This window comes from Notamacropus eugenii, chromosome 6, assembly GCF_028372415.1.
Source record: "Notamacropus eugenii isolate mMacEug1 chromosome 6, mMacEug1.pri_v2, whole genome shotgun sequence".
Lineage (NCBI taxonomy): Eukaryota > Metazoa > Chordata > Mammalia > Diprotodontia > Macropodidae > Notamacropus > Notamacropus eugenii.
The window spans coordinates 26,969,912-26,985,509 of record NC_092877.1 but is presented as its reverse complement, the minus strand read 5'-3'; the positions used below and the strand labels follow the sequence as shown (position 1 = coordinate 26,985,509).

Sequence of the window (15,598 nt, the reverse complement as noted above, 5' to 3'; positions counted from 1 at the left end):
GGTAGCGTACTTCTGCTAACACTAGGGCGACTTGATTGCCTGACTTTGATTAAATAGAACTGAATTGAATTAGGTTCCCCATCTTAGCTTCCTTTCTGTTGAATGCTAGATTTAAAGCCATCTACAGTTAGTCCTACCCTCCATCTTACCAGCATCCACAATTTTTCTGCTTCTGTGATGACAAGCAAGATCTGATTGTCTGATCATACTTTTTTATCAATTAACTTTTCCTATGCATTAGAATCCCTATCCCCCCTTTTAAAGTATGTTTTTATTGATAATCTTTTTAATTACTATATTTCCTTATACTGCCTGCCATATATGTCCATCTCAGAGAATTATCCTATTTAAAATATTTTTAAAGAGAAGGAAAAAGAAATCAGTATAACTAACCAATATATCCCTTAAAGTATAAATATAAATATATATATAGTATGTGTATATACATACACATACATACATATACATATACACACACATGTATATATGCATATGTGTACATACATATATACATACATGTGCATATGTATATGTGATATGGACCGCCCACTTCTTCAGAAGGATAGGGTGGGGATGTCTTCTCATATTTCTTCTTTGATACCATGCTTGTTCTTTATAATTTTCAGCATTCACCTTTTTGTAGTTATTCTTTCCATTTGTATTGCTAGTGTCATATATGTTTTTTCACCTATACTTATTTTACTAATCAATTTGGATACATTTTTTCTCTCTGTATTAATGATATTCATAATTTCTTATGAATATCATTAATTATATTTATAATTTCTTATAGAATAGTAATATTCCATAGTATTCATTCACCATGCAAAATATCTACTCTATCATCAATGAACATTTACTTAATTTCTAATTCTTTGATATGACAAAAAGTGCTGTTAAATATGTCATACGTATGGAGGCTTTCTTCTTATCAGTGTTCTACTTTGGATATAAATCTAGGAGTATGAATTTTTTATCTAGGGATTTTGAAATTTTAGTTACTGATTCCTAAAACTGTATTAATTTACAGCTCCACCAAGAATACACTAGCACTAACATTTCTACCTTCCTACAACTCCTCCAAAGGTGATTATTCCTATCTTTCATCTTTGCTAATTTATATTCTTATCCTGCGTTTTCCTCACTCCAACCCCCATTCTCTCCACTCCTCACTTCTTTCTCAGGTTCCTACTTTGTATACAATCACTTTCCTTCAATTTCCCAACCATTTGGTTCATCAACTAAACAGTACACTATGCTTTATTCTTGAGTCCTTCATGCTAGTAATCTATAAATTGTCACATCTAATGGCCTTTTTTACTTCTTAATCTCTCTCCACATTTGAAGCAGTTGATAACTTTTCTTTTTGGAAACCCTTTCCTCCAGGTTTTCATGACATTGTACTCTCCCTGTTCTCCTACTGTTTGATGGCTATTTCTTGGTTTCCTTTGATTGATCTCCATTTGTGGCATCCTGTTTACCCTGAGTATCCTCCAACTCTCTCTCCTAGGTTTTATTCTCTTTATCGTCTATCCTTTTTCACTTGATCTCATTAACACCTGTGATTTCACTTATCTCTCTGTAGATGATTCCCCCAACTCTAAATTCAGCTCTAATCTTTCTCCTGAAGCACCTCTCTGTATCAACAACTGCCTGTGGGACAGCTTGAATTAAATGCTCTGCAGGCACTCAAAGTCAACATCTTAAAAACATATATATTTTTTAATCCTTCCCTCTAAACCCTCTGCTCTTTTACTCTCAGTTATTGTTGAGGGCACCAGTATTCTCTAAATTATCATGGCTCAAAAATGTGATATCACCTTTGACTTTTCACTAGAACTTACCTCACAGTCCAAACCCTTTCTAAATTGTTCTTAATACTTCACCAACATCTCTCATTTATATTCCTTTCTATTTACACAGCCCCCTTATTTAAGTCCATTATACCTTTTACTTAGACTATTGTAATAGCATTCTAGCTGATCTCCTTATCTCAAATATCTCCCCAATCCAATCTACTCTTCACCAAATGCTTGAATCCTACTTTCTTCTAAACACTGCTCCCAATCCCGTGCTCCCATGCCTTCCATTTGAAAATTATCTTCCACTTGCTCCAAACATATTTTGTATGAACCCAGGTTTTCAGATGTCATCTCCTGCATTAGAATGAGAGCTCACAGGGGTCAAAGACTGTTTTGTCTTTCTTCACATTCCCAGGGCTTATTATTATGCCAAATATAAAATGAGAACTTAATAAATGCTTCTTGATTAATTGATTGATTGTTAACAAGATTAGACATTGGTTTCATAGGATCATAGACGTAAGACTGTCTGCTTCAATGGAGCTCAGAGGTCATCTACACCAAAAACCTCATCTTATACATGAGAAAACTGAGACCTAGAGAAGCTAAATACCTTACCTTAGGCTACTAGATTTTAAACTAGAAATGACCCCAGAGTTTGACCCAATTCTTGATCTCTCTGTCTCTCTCTGTCTCTCTGTCTCTGTCTCTGTCTCTGTCTCTCTCTCTCTCTATGTGGAAATTGAGATGCTTGAAGGTCAAAAGGTCTCTATAACCTTGGCTAAGGTTATAGAGATAGCTACACAGCCATATTCAAACCCAGACCTTTTGACTCCACAATTGGTGTTCTTTTAACTGTAACATACTTAATGAGAAATACAGGGTGTACTTTGACATTTATTTTATTATTTTTGGCACAAAAATTAGTGCAATTTTAAGAAATTAACATTTGTAGCTTAAAATTATACTAAAACTTTTGGGACATCCTGTGGAAAATTCACTATTGACGTGGCATTTAAGAAATTATCAGTGAGACATGAAGTAGGGAGATACCAGAGGTATTTGCTGTTGTGATCAGGTAGATGCAGTATAGAATCCAAATTGGATACAGATGCCCTATGTATGGTAAGACCCTTCTGATTCTTTGATTTGTGGATGATATTGTATTAATAACATTTCATCAAATCATAGAACATTCATAATTATACAAAAGCATATGACCTGAGCATCTACACAGGGAAGAGAAAAGCAAAAAAGCAAATCACAAGAGAATGAAAAATACTGATGATGGTTCAATAGAATCTCTTCACATCTTATTCATATATCTGATCTTGCAACGTACTCTTTAGGAAAAAGTTGGTGGGTTTAGGAATTCTTGCAATTTCTTGAAATTAGCTTTTTTTAAAAAAAATTCAATGATAAGGAATGCATCCCTCCACATGTTTAGAAAACAACAAAAAAATGAACCCATGTAACAGATACACATAGTCAAGCAAAACACATTTCAAATTAGCCATTCCAACAACGTGTGTCTTTTTCTGCCTATTTGTCCATCACTTCTCTGTCTAGAATAATGATAAATCATAGCACTGATCAAAGTTCTTAAGTGTTTCAAAATTATGCATTTTTACAATGCTGTTGTTATAATATGAATTGTTCTGCTTGTTCTATTCACTTTATTCTGAGAGTTATGCAAATCTTCCATAGTTTCTCTGACACAATCTCTTCTGTCATTTCTTATAGCACAGTAGTATTATATCACAATCATATGCAATAATTTGTTCAACCATTCTCCAATTGATAAATACATCCCATATTTTCTAGTTCTTTTACACCACAAAAAAGCTATCAGTGTTTTTTTTTTTTTAAATCAATACAGGATCTTTTCTTCTTTTATTCTTTGTGCTATATAGGTCTAGAAGTGGTATTGATGGTTTAAAATACTACTTAGTATTTTCTGGGCATAGTTCAAAATTGTTTTCCAAAATAACTGTGCCAATTCACAATTCTACAAAAAAAATGTATCAGGGTGTTTGTTTCCTTAAAGTCCTTCTGTCATATGTAATTTTCTTTTTTTAATCACCTTTGCCAATATGATTAAGTGTAAGGTGGAACCTCAGAATTGCTTTAATTTGCTTTTCTCTAATTATTATTGATTTGGAACATGTTTTTAAAATGACAATAGATTTCATCCCCTAGGAATTACTCACACATATCCTTTGACCACTTATCAATTAAGGAATGATATTCCTATAATTATTTATATAAATCCTAGTCCATTATTTACGTCTTAGAAATGAGACCTTTATCTGAGTAACTTGCTGTAGAATCTTTTCCTTAATTAAATTATTTCCTAATTTTAACTATAATGAATTTGCTTTAACAAAAACTTTAGAATTTATGTAATCAAAACAGTTCATTTATGTTCTCCAGTTCTTCATATTCCCTGTTTGGTCATGAACTCTTCTTCATCCATAATTCCGAAAATAAATTTCTTCCTTATTCCTATGGTTTGTTTACTGTGTGACCTTTTATATCTAAGCAAAGTATCCATTTGGAACTTACTTGGCATAGGATGTGAGACATTGGCCTAAAACTAATTTTTACCAGACTGCTTTCCAGTTTTCCCAGAAGTTCTGATCAAATGCTAGGTCTTTGCTCCAGTAGCAGATATCATTAGGTTTATTGTAAACTGTAGCACTAAGTTATTTTATTTCAGTATGTTATATACCTAATCTGTTCCACTGATCAACCTCTCCATTGTTAGTTGTGGATATTTTCAAATCTGCCACTGAAAGCCTCTTTGTTTCTACTTTTTAAAATTTATTCCCTTGATGTTCTTGACCACCCAATCTCACCACACATAGCTAATATCCAAGAATTTTCAGAGAAAGATAGAGATTATTTAGAGAAGAATTTTCAAGAGGGGAAGGCTATTTTGCATCGCTAGATTCTCTGCCAAGCAACCTCGAGCCCTAAGCATATAAGAATGCTATGGAAATATCAGAGGTGCAAAGTTTGATATCAGCAAAGTCTTCTGCCAGCTCTATGAAGCAACTGAATTCACTTTTGAAACCTTGCAAGGTTCTGAGGATCAGCAGAATTGTCTTAAGGCACTGTGTGAGCTGTGAATCAAGTGGAGTAGGAGTAAACTGGAAAATGTAGATGGTGATATACAGCTCTTTTGAGCATGGACTCTGGTAATGTCCTGTAGCATTGCCCTGAAATAACAGTCAGCCTTCGTGGATCTCATGCCCAAAGTCCAAGGTTTCCCAAGCAGCTTACAAGACAAGTTCCAACAAAATTGTTGTGACATACAGGAGCTTCATACTGCCTTTTCCTTAAATAATGTCTTTGAAGACATAGCCAAGTATGATCTGACCCAGAGCCAGTTTAAGCTGACCCAAACTCAGGGAAATATGGAAGATTTTTTGTTTTTCTCTTGGGCTTGTTTGTGTGTGATATTTTGTTGGGGAAAGAAAAAAATCTTTCAGTTATCTTTTTGCTCTACTAAATCTAAATTTTCAATAGTCAAGAAAGAGTAAACCTAGTGGAGATCTTCTATTCTCTTCACCTTTCAGTTATTCTTTTGATTATAAAAATATAATTTGTTAGAGAATATAATTTCTGAAAGTATATTGTCTTTTTTTTACATTTTTATAAGGTTATTCTCAGAACCTTCCCTTTTAAAATCCCCTTTCATCTCCTTTTTATATTTTGAATGCATCTTATTTAAATATTATTTCCCCCATGAGAATGTAGGCTTCTTGTAGGCAGGAAATGTTCTTGCTTAGTCTTAGAAGGCAGCATAGCACCAGGCACAGTAATAGTTAATAAAGCTTATTGATTGAATTAATGTGTGTAGGTCATTGTCAGAAAAAAATGTAAAAATTAGAAAGGTGATATGTATTGACAGTTATAGATATCCCCATGATTTTCTTTTCCACTTATAATACAGTATTTGATTCCCCCATGCCCCTGACTCTGAATATTTAATGTTTTGCACCTTTGAATTTCGTAATATTTGTCTTTTTGTGCCTTCAAAATTCTGTAACCCCCAAGCATGGGGTGTGTAGGATGTTAAAGGAAAATAGTACCTCTGGTGTGAGGGCTGCCAAGCCCTTTTGCCAGGGATGATTTCCAACATTGGTATCCACCTGATTGACCTAACTCTTACCTGTGGTTCCAAGAAGCTATAGCATGCTCAGCAGCCACACTTGGGTAAAACTATTGCAGTAGATAGGCTAAACCAGGTTGAGGGAAACCAACTGACCTTAAATACTTCAATGAGTTTTCAGGGTGTCTACCCCAAGCAAGTGAAAACTTCCCTAGTAGAAAAGCCAGGTAAGAACAATTTTTTTCCAATGGACTATGACAACCTTGGAAGCAGGTTCTGTGGAGCACTTAGAGGTTAGTTAGATTGAAGATGCCAAGATCATCCCCTGCATCCTGAGCCATTAACAGTTGTCTTGACTTTTACTTTACTTCTGGACTCCCATGACTTTGGAAGAGAGATGGAGGTTAATGACTTTGTGCAATTCTGCCTCACTTAAATCCAATTTATTCATAAGTCAAAAGACATCTCCCATACTACTTAACCATTATTACATACCTTGAAGTCCTATGGCAATGGGTAAGTAACAGAGCAGGAGGAACTGTAGTCACAACCCTGCACACAGTCAACCCACTTGCAGAAAAATACCTTACCACCATCATTGATGCATATGCTCCTGCCATTATGAACCCTGATGAGGTCAAAGAGAAATCTATGAAGATCTGGAGATCTTCATTAATGTTCCTAAAGAGGACAAGCTTGAAATTCTGGGTGACTTTAATACTAGAATAGAAGCAGTCTATCAGACAGAGCAGGGAATCCTTGGGAGGAATGGAGTTGGAAACAGCAACAACAATGCTCACTTAATAGAGACTTCTCATCATTGACATTGTCTTCCATTTACCTGACTGAAAGAAAACTTTGTGGATAAACTCTTGCAGCAAACATTTTTACTTAATAGATTATATCATTATAAGGAGAAGAGACAGAATGTGTGAGTGATGAAAGTGATGTGTGGCATAAAGTACTGGACCAATCACAGACTTATCCTCTCTAAATTAAATGTTCCCATTTAGCAAAAACAGTTGCCCCAAGGCAAGACATAGTGTCAGTAGCTTTGAGTGCTTCTCCATGCATGAACAGTTTGTTGCTAACTTTGAGAGAATGCTGAACCAACACATGGTTGGCAACAGTGGAGCTGAAAAGGAGTAGTTAATTTTCAGAGATTTGACATATAGCACCATATTTACTAATCTGGGCCAGGACACTCATGAGCATCAGGGTTGCTTTGATGAAAATGATGGGGAAATTCAGAAGTTACTAAAAAAAAGAATGATACAGACTTTACCAGCAGGGATGGTTTGTCCATCTTGAAGAAGGCAACATTTAACTCCATGAAAAGTAAAAGGCAAGCAAAATTGAGAGAGATGCAGGATTCTTGACTCAGTAGGAAGACAGATGAAATTAAGTTTTATGTTGATAGTAACAATCCAAAGTGCTTTTTATGATTCCCTGAAGGCTATTTTTTGGTGAAAGACCATTAGTGCATCTCAAATGCTCAGTGTTAATGGAGCCACATTGATTAGTGCTAAGGACATGATCCCATTGAGAGATGGACTGAACACTTTCATAATGTTCTCAATAGATCATCTTCAACCGATGCTGAAACCACTGACCATATACATCAAGTTGAAGTCAAAACCTCTCTCAGTGAAGAAGTTATAAATGTCATTAGGCTTTTATCATGGACAGGGTGCCTAGTTCTAATTCTATTCCATCTGAGATTTACAAGATAGGGGGTCCACTGCTCAGATAAAAGCTGATTGAAATCTTTTGGGTTATATGGCAAGAGGAGGTTATTCCTCAGGAGCTCAAAGATACCTCCATTGTCCAGCTATAAAAAGGAAAAAGGTTGTCCTATGACAACCTAAAAGGGGGTATTTCTCTTAGTCATTGTCAGTAAGATACAGAATTCTTCTTGATAGGTTGATCTTTCAATTAGAAATGGTTATCTACTTGAAAGCTAAGTTGACTTCAGCAAGGCCTGAGGAATGGCCATTATGATGTTTGCTGCCCAAAAAGTCCAGAAGAAATATTAGGAGCAGAATGGAGGTTTCAGATAACATTCATTGATCTAAGGCTTTGAGTTTCAAAGGACAGTTCTGAGGTCTTGTGGATGATCATGACAAAATTTGGTTGCCTGGAGAAGTTCAACAGTATTGTATGGCACTTTCATAATGCCATGTTTTTGTAGGTTCTATATAATGGATGATGTTCTCTTGCTTTCTCAGTCACCAATGGAGTGAAGCAGGGCTGTGTGCCTGTTCCATTGCTTTTTATCATGATGTTTTGGACAATGTAGGATGCCTTTAATAAGAACAAAAATGCATTGAGGTCAGCTACTGTTCTGATGGTAAATTATTTAACTTGAAAAGGTTATAAACCAAGACTAAAGTGGAGGAAGAATTGGTGCATGTTTTTTTGTTATTGTTCACAGATGATTATGCATTCAATGCTGCCTTTGAGACTGAGATTCAACCAAGTATGGATCAATTCTCTGTTGATTGTGCTAATTTTGGCCTGACAATGTCAAGAAAACAGAGGTTCTCAACCAGCCAACATCATAACATCCATATGAGGAACTGTCAGTTAAAGCAAATGGAGAAATCTTGATTATTGTGGATGAGTTCATGTGCCTTAGCAGTATACTTTCTAGGGATGTCCACATAGATGAAGAGGCTGATAAGATGCATTGCCAGAGCTAGCTCAGTGTTTGGGAGGCTCCTAAGGAAAGTGTAAGAGAGAAGTATGGTTGCCTACCAAACTGAAAATCTACCAAGCTGTTGTGCTGACCTCACTGTATATCTGTGAAACCTGGACAGTCTACTAGCACCATGACAGGAAATTGAATCACTTCCTTTTGAATTGTTTTAAGAAGACTGTAAAGATTACCTGACAAAATAAGGTAGCTGGCACTGAGGTCCTTTCTCTAGATAAACTGCCAAATATTCATGCTCTACTACAGAGAGCACAACTCCAATGGCCATGTTGTTCAAATACCGAACACATTTGCCTAAAAAGACTATTTTACATAGAACTCACACAAAGCAAGTGATTGCACAGATGTCAGGGGTGATACAAGGACATTCTCAAGTTCTCTCTGAAAAAAAGCCTTTAGAATTGATTATGAGATGTCAGAGACTCTGGCACAGGACCACCCAGAATGATGTACCCACTTCAAAGAAATCTCTGTGCTCTATGAGCAAAACAGATATGCAAAAGGAAATGTGGGATGCACCAATTTAGGAACATCTCCATTCCCAATGTTCATATGGACTATTTATGCCTGACCTGTGACAGAACCTTCTTTTCTTGTATTGGGCTGATCAGGTACAGTCAGACGTACTGTACAATGACCTCTAAAACAGTCATCTCATTTTGGTCCTCTTTGAGTACAAAGGATAACAACAACCTCCAACTTGAATCTTCTCAATGTATACGTGGTTTGATTTTGTCATTCCTCATCTCCTTCTGTTCCCTCTCCTTTGATCTATAAAATAATAAATCTAGAGCTGGAAAGGATTTCAGAGGCCAGCTAATCCACCACCACCCCATTTTACCATTGAAGAAACAGACCCTCAAGGAAGGTTAATTGACTTGCCCAAAGTCACCTTTGTAGTAAACATCAGAGGCATAATTTGAACCTAGGCCCTCATCTTCTTGATTCTCCCTCCTTTCTTTTTTTATCCCTTAGTAAAACCATAGAGACCAGACAAAAAAAGGAGGTCTGAAGAGATTGTATTTTCCCATAGGTCAAAATCATATAAATAATCAATAATAGCTGATATTTGAACTTCAGTCCCTGACTTTAAAGGCATCAGTCACCTTTTTGTTGTACACCATTTTACTGGGGATCCAGATTTAACTGGATCCAGTTAGCAATGCTATAATTACAATGAGTTTGATACTTTTTCTTTATTGTCCTTCTCACAGAAAATTTCTGAAGTGTTTCCAAAATGTGTTAAGGCAGATTTCAAAATGAATTTAAATTCACTGCAACAATAAAAATTATAGATATTTTGATTAAAATTTTGATGGAACTAGGAATGGTGCTCCATCTGCTAACCTGTCATATGGGATACTATTTTCCAAATCTTCATATTCACAGAGATGGATCATTAATAACCTTGGGATGCAATGAAAAATCAAGAAAAAAATAAGGGGATATGGTAGATAGTTATGAAAGAAGACAATGTAAACATAGCAATAAACAAAAACATGAGTATTCTTTTTATTGCTTGCTTTTATTAAGTGTTCTTCAACACTTATTGAATGGAAATTTATTCAGCCTTTCTAGCACTAGGTAGTTCAGTGGAAAGTGTCATGGGAGTCAGAGGAACTGGGTTCATATGCAGACTTTGCTTCTTACTACCTATGTGATGTTGGAAGTTATGTGGTTTCTCATCTTTACATTGAGGGAGAATAGATTAAAAGACTTGCAAAGCCTTTTACAGCAACTTTCTTTTTGTTGTAATTTTAATTTCTTTTATTTTTAATTTAAGGAATAAATCAATCATTTCTATAATATAGTACAATAAAAACAGTGATTTCACATAAAACTGTAAATTTATGCATGACTTGCTAATCCTTTTAAATATATAATAGTCATCCTGTAAATTTCTGTTTATTTTCCTTTATTCTCTCACCCACCCTAGAGGTGTCTATTATATGTATGTGTATGTATACACACATATATTTGCATATATATTACATATTATATATATATATGTAACTATGCAATGAATTTATGACCTTTTTGAAAGAAATGTGCTAAATATTGGGGGATATAGAGTCAAAAATAAATCATAATTTGCTTCCTTCAAAGAATTTACAATCTAAAAGGACAGATAAACCAGGTATATAAATAACTAGTATTAAATCAAAAATATAAGTTCATAAAAGACAATGTAATAGTGTGGATGATATGCTGTACTTGGAGTTACCTACTAGCCTTGTGGCCATAAGGAAGTTAGCTGTATTCTTCCTGGAAAAATAACAATGATGACCGTAAAAGCTCTAGTTACACCTAATAGGAGTGTTGAGAGGTTGAGTGAGATTTAAGTATCACTTGGGAAACTTTAAAAACCCTGTATAAACTTCAGTTAGATAACTTTGAGCTTTCAGAATGATCTTTCCTTAAGTGTAGAGCTGACCATGTCACCCCGCTATTAAATAAACACTGATGTCCTCCCTGTTGCTTCCAGAATCAAATTTAAAAGCTTAGTTTGATATTCAAAGGCAAGCATAAGCAGCTCCCCACCACTTTTTCAGTTTTCTTCCTGTTCTCCAGTGACACTAGGCCTTCTTCCTGTTCCTCTTACAAGGCACACCATTTCCTGATTTTGGGCATTTTCACTGGCTCTTCCACATGCCTCACTTTTTCTCCTTCTTCATCTCTACCCCCTATTTTACCTGGATTCCTTTAATCCCCTTTGAAAATCCTGCCTTCTCCATAATGCCTTTTCTAATCCACCTTAATTCTGGTGTTTATTCTATGATGACTCTTTAAAATTCATCTTCATACATAGTTGTTTGCATGTTGTCTCTCCCATTAGACTGAGTCCCGTGAGAGGTATTGCTGGTTTTTGCTTTTCTTTGTATCACCACTGCTTAGCCTAGTGCCTGACACATGAAAGGTCTTTAATAAATGTTTACTTATTGACTGATGATGGCAAATGAGAGAGATTTTAGACAGAGCTTTGAGTGTTCAAATTAAAGGGAGATTATTTCTGAAAAAGGGTTTCTATACTGGGCCATGAAAGGAAGGTAAGATCTCACCAGTCAGAGATGAGTGTTAAGGATGAGCTTTCACACGTAGGGGATGGTGTAAACAATGACTTAGAGGTAAACTCAAGACGTATTTAAGCAACATAAGTAAGTCAGGTTGTTGGATAGAGCTTAGATTTACATGAGGGGAAATAGATGTGACATGCCCAGGAAGGCAGGTGTAGCATTTTTTCAATGTGAGGCTAGAGAGTCAGAATTTTATTTAGTAAGCAATTGGGAGTCATTTAAATTTTAATGCATTCCCTTATTTAAAGCCCAAGGTTGATCTACTGACCTGTTAAATACCTGAAAAATCTTTCCTTTTTAAATATGTTTACATCTTGAAAATGTTTAATGTCTATAAAACTAGCAAAATGTAATGCTCATTAGGAAACTCCCTTCCTCTCAGTTTGTGTTTAATATTATTACTGTGATTCCCAACCATTTTAGTGTGAGAACCATTCTTGAACATTAAAAACAAAGCTCCACAGATCCTCTTATTATTGTTGTTATGAGTATCCTTAAATAATAGCCAAAAAGCTACTATGAATTCAGTAATGAGTTTAAATAAAACTTGCATTTTATTAATCACAAGGGCATCTATATCCATTAGAAAAGTATTAGTACACAGACATGGAAAGCATACTATTCAGATATTTTTGCTTGCTTATGGATTTGCACCTGCATCTATGAATCCATTCGAATAACCCTTTTGTTACTCATGGGTCTGTGGCCCATAAATGGAGAACCACTGTAGGAATGTAAGCTATTAGCACAAAATAAACTTACTCTCCATCATATTCTGAGTTAAAGTTACAACTCCCAAGAAATTAAGGATCCGGTTTTTATTGCTCTTTTTAATTTCCTCAGTTGACACAGAATGTACAGTATCATAACTTTTATCTTCAAGAATTTCCTGAGGCTCAGGTAGGTTAAGTATTTGTCTATGGTCAACTAGCAAGGGTTAAAGATGGGAAGTGAATAATTGAAGCAAGTCTTTTTGACTCTAAGATCAGCATTTTATCTTCTGTACTACAGTTATGTCTGTTTCCATGAAAATTTAAAGGAAAAATAAACCTCTTCCACTATGTGAATCATACCAGTGACCATCACTGTGTCACTAGAGTCTACATTCTGAGTGTTGACACCACTGAAGAGTGGTGATAGATTTGTGTGCCCCTTGTCCTATTGATACTACCATATAACTGTGATTTTTGTGTGGGTACATTATCTAGATATTTCAAAGACCTTACTTATATCTACTTCATTACATTTCTAGTATCCATTTAACTTATAATGGTTTGACATTAGTTTAGATTTTCACACTTTTTAATATTGTTATATATTGCAATGGCATACTGTGAATCCTGACTTTTTGAAGGCTTTGATCATGGATCCCAAGCTCTGTAAGGTCTTATCAGTCTAGAGTGACTTCAAGCATATTGTCAATGGCCAACTGGAGATTAGCATGCCAATTTGCCACCTGGGTCATTCAATTGGGAGCTGAAATCTGCATCAGGAAAGGGAGTAGCCAGATTGCTAATGCTAAAGTTCTTTTGAAATATTAAAATATGAAACCTGCATTGGTAACACTTTGGTAACATATCCAAGATAGTTGATTATTGCCCGTGGTGCTAAGCTAGAAGTCTCTGGGCTTTTGATTCAAGTGAGCGACAATAGTTAATATTGTGAGGATTGACCCAGAAGGTTGTGACACTCAAATAGAATAATGGATGTAAAACACTTTGCCACATCAAATGCAATGCAAATGCCAGTTATTAATAGCATCAATATAGTAACAAATGACAATATTAGCAGTGTTATGAAATATTATTAAGATAGCCACCAGACTTTCAGTCTGGTGATCATTTCAGTGTCTGAGCCTTCTCTTGAACTCCTGACAAACTCAAGCAATGTTTATAGAGTAATAAGGGAGTGTGTTGGTAAATGTTTAACAACCAGTCCCTTTGGGGAAAAAAATACATGAACACCCACTTTTAAGTTCAGTCTACATTTTAAAAGGCTAAACAAGTGAGTTAACAAACCCATTTCTGCTTTGTTGCAGTTGCTTATTTCTGAGGTGTAAATACTCCCATGAAGAATTTAGCAGTTGATTCCTTAGAGCTGGTTCCACCTGATCCTTGGATGAACGTAACCTGGTGGAAATGGAAACCATCTGCTCCTATGAAATGACTAAGATGTTCTACCACTGACTGCTTATCATTTACATTAGATCCTTGTTTCCCACCCCCTATAGCGCAGCACCTTTTCAAAGGAATCTTTCTCATGCAATATCTGGTGAGAAGTCTTTGCATCCCTGGTGTTATGAACTCTGAGCATCCTACTTCTGGCTAGGGCTTCTGGCACTGCTCCAGGCTGGAGTTGTTCCTTGTGTGCTCAGCTGCCTGAGCATCCTTTATGGTTCTGTCCCAAACTGTGCTCTTCCATGAGGACTCCTATCCAACTGGAGCCGGATGCTTGGCACGATGAGCGAGGAGTAGGATAGGTGCCACACCTTTCATTCTAGTCTTTCCTTAGATTTTTTTCTCACTTGTAATATTCTCATGTTCAAGCCTTATACATTAGCAAAAGGAGATCTATTAGCCATTATTGTGAAGTTAGGTTCACTGGTTTCTAGTTAAGGGTAGGCACTCCACATCTACTGAAATCATTGATTTCCTTCCCCAGCATGCTTTCCTCCTTCATCTCTGGCTACGTGATATTTTCTACTTTATTCTCATAATTTCCCTGAGATGAGTTGAAAAACTCGATTAGCATCTAAGCATGGACACATTTATATACCACATACAATAGGCACGAATTAAAATTTCTTTGCTCAAGAAATATTATCTTTGAAAGTTTAGCAAAAATCTATGTACTAATGTTTTTAAATGTGAAAAAAGGAATAGAAGGTAATTTAGATCAGAGAGCAAGTGGTAAAAATCTGAAAGTCACAGAAAAACAGTTTCATATGTATTTCTTTTTTGTGTTCTGATTTGTTTGTGAAAATATTCTATTGTGTTTAAGTTCGGAATAAAAATAAAATTTGAGAAAAATATGTATTTTTTTCATAAAAATTTCAAAGACCTGTAAGAAGTACTATTATAGGTCTTTTTTCATCTTTAAATTTATTTTTAATTTTCAACATTCATTTCCACAAGATTTTGAATTTCAAATTTTCTCCCTCTCTCTCCCCTCCCCCCACCACAGGACAGAGTGCATTCTGATTACCTCTTCCTCCAATCTGCCCTCCCTTTTTTCATCATCCCCTCTTCTTTTGTCCCCTTCCCTTCTACTTTCCTGTAGGGCAAGATAAATTTCATTATAGGTCTTGAGAGGTATATTCATTTAAATAAGATATATTCTCTGTCTTCAAGGAAATTCCAATCTACCAAAAAGGAAGAAATTTGTAGGCGGATACATAGACCATGCAGTCAAAATGTGAAGTTAATTAGAGGCTTGTGCAAAGTGGCATACTATCAATCACCCATCATTTAAATACCTAACAAGTGCCAGACACTAAGCTAAGCATTGATTTAGAGAAAAGGAAAGATGACTTGGGAAGATTTGTATGAGATGATGCAGTGAACTATGAGCAAAACGAGGAGAATGATTTATACTCTAACATCAATATTATAAAAATGAACAAATCTGAAGAATTTTATAAACTGATGAATAATGAAATGAGTAGAACCAGAATAATTTATGCAATAACCACAACTCTATCAATACAAACAACATTGACAGCTGCATGAGCTCTGATTAATGCAATGACTACCCATAATCCCAGAGGATCTATGATGAAGCATGTTGTCTAAATCCTGATGGAGAAGTGATGGATTCAGAGTACAAAATGAGACACATTTCTTTTAGTATTCCTGATGAGGGAATTTATGTTATCTGACTATACATATTT

At 35.5% G+C, this 15,598-nt stretch overlaps 1 pseudogene; it reads left to right on the top strand.

The window, feature by feature from the left end:
* Positions 1-4,258: 4,258 nt before the first annotated feature.
* LOC140512023 (perilipin-2-like) lies at positions 4,259-5,347 on the top strand (annotated as a pseudogene).
* The last annotated feature ends 10,251 nt before the right edge of the window (positions 5,348-15,598 follow it).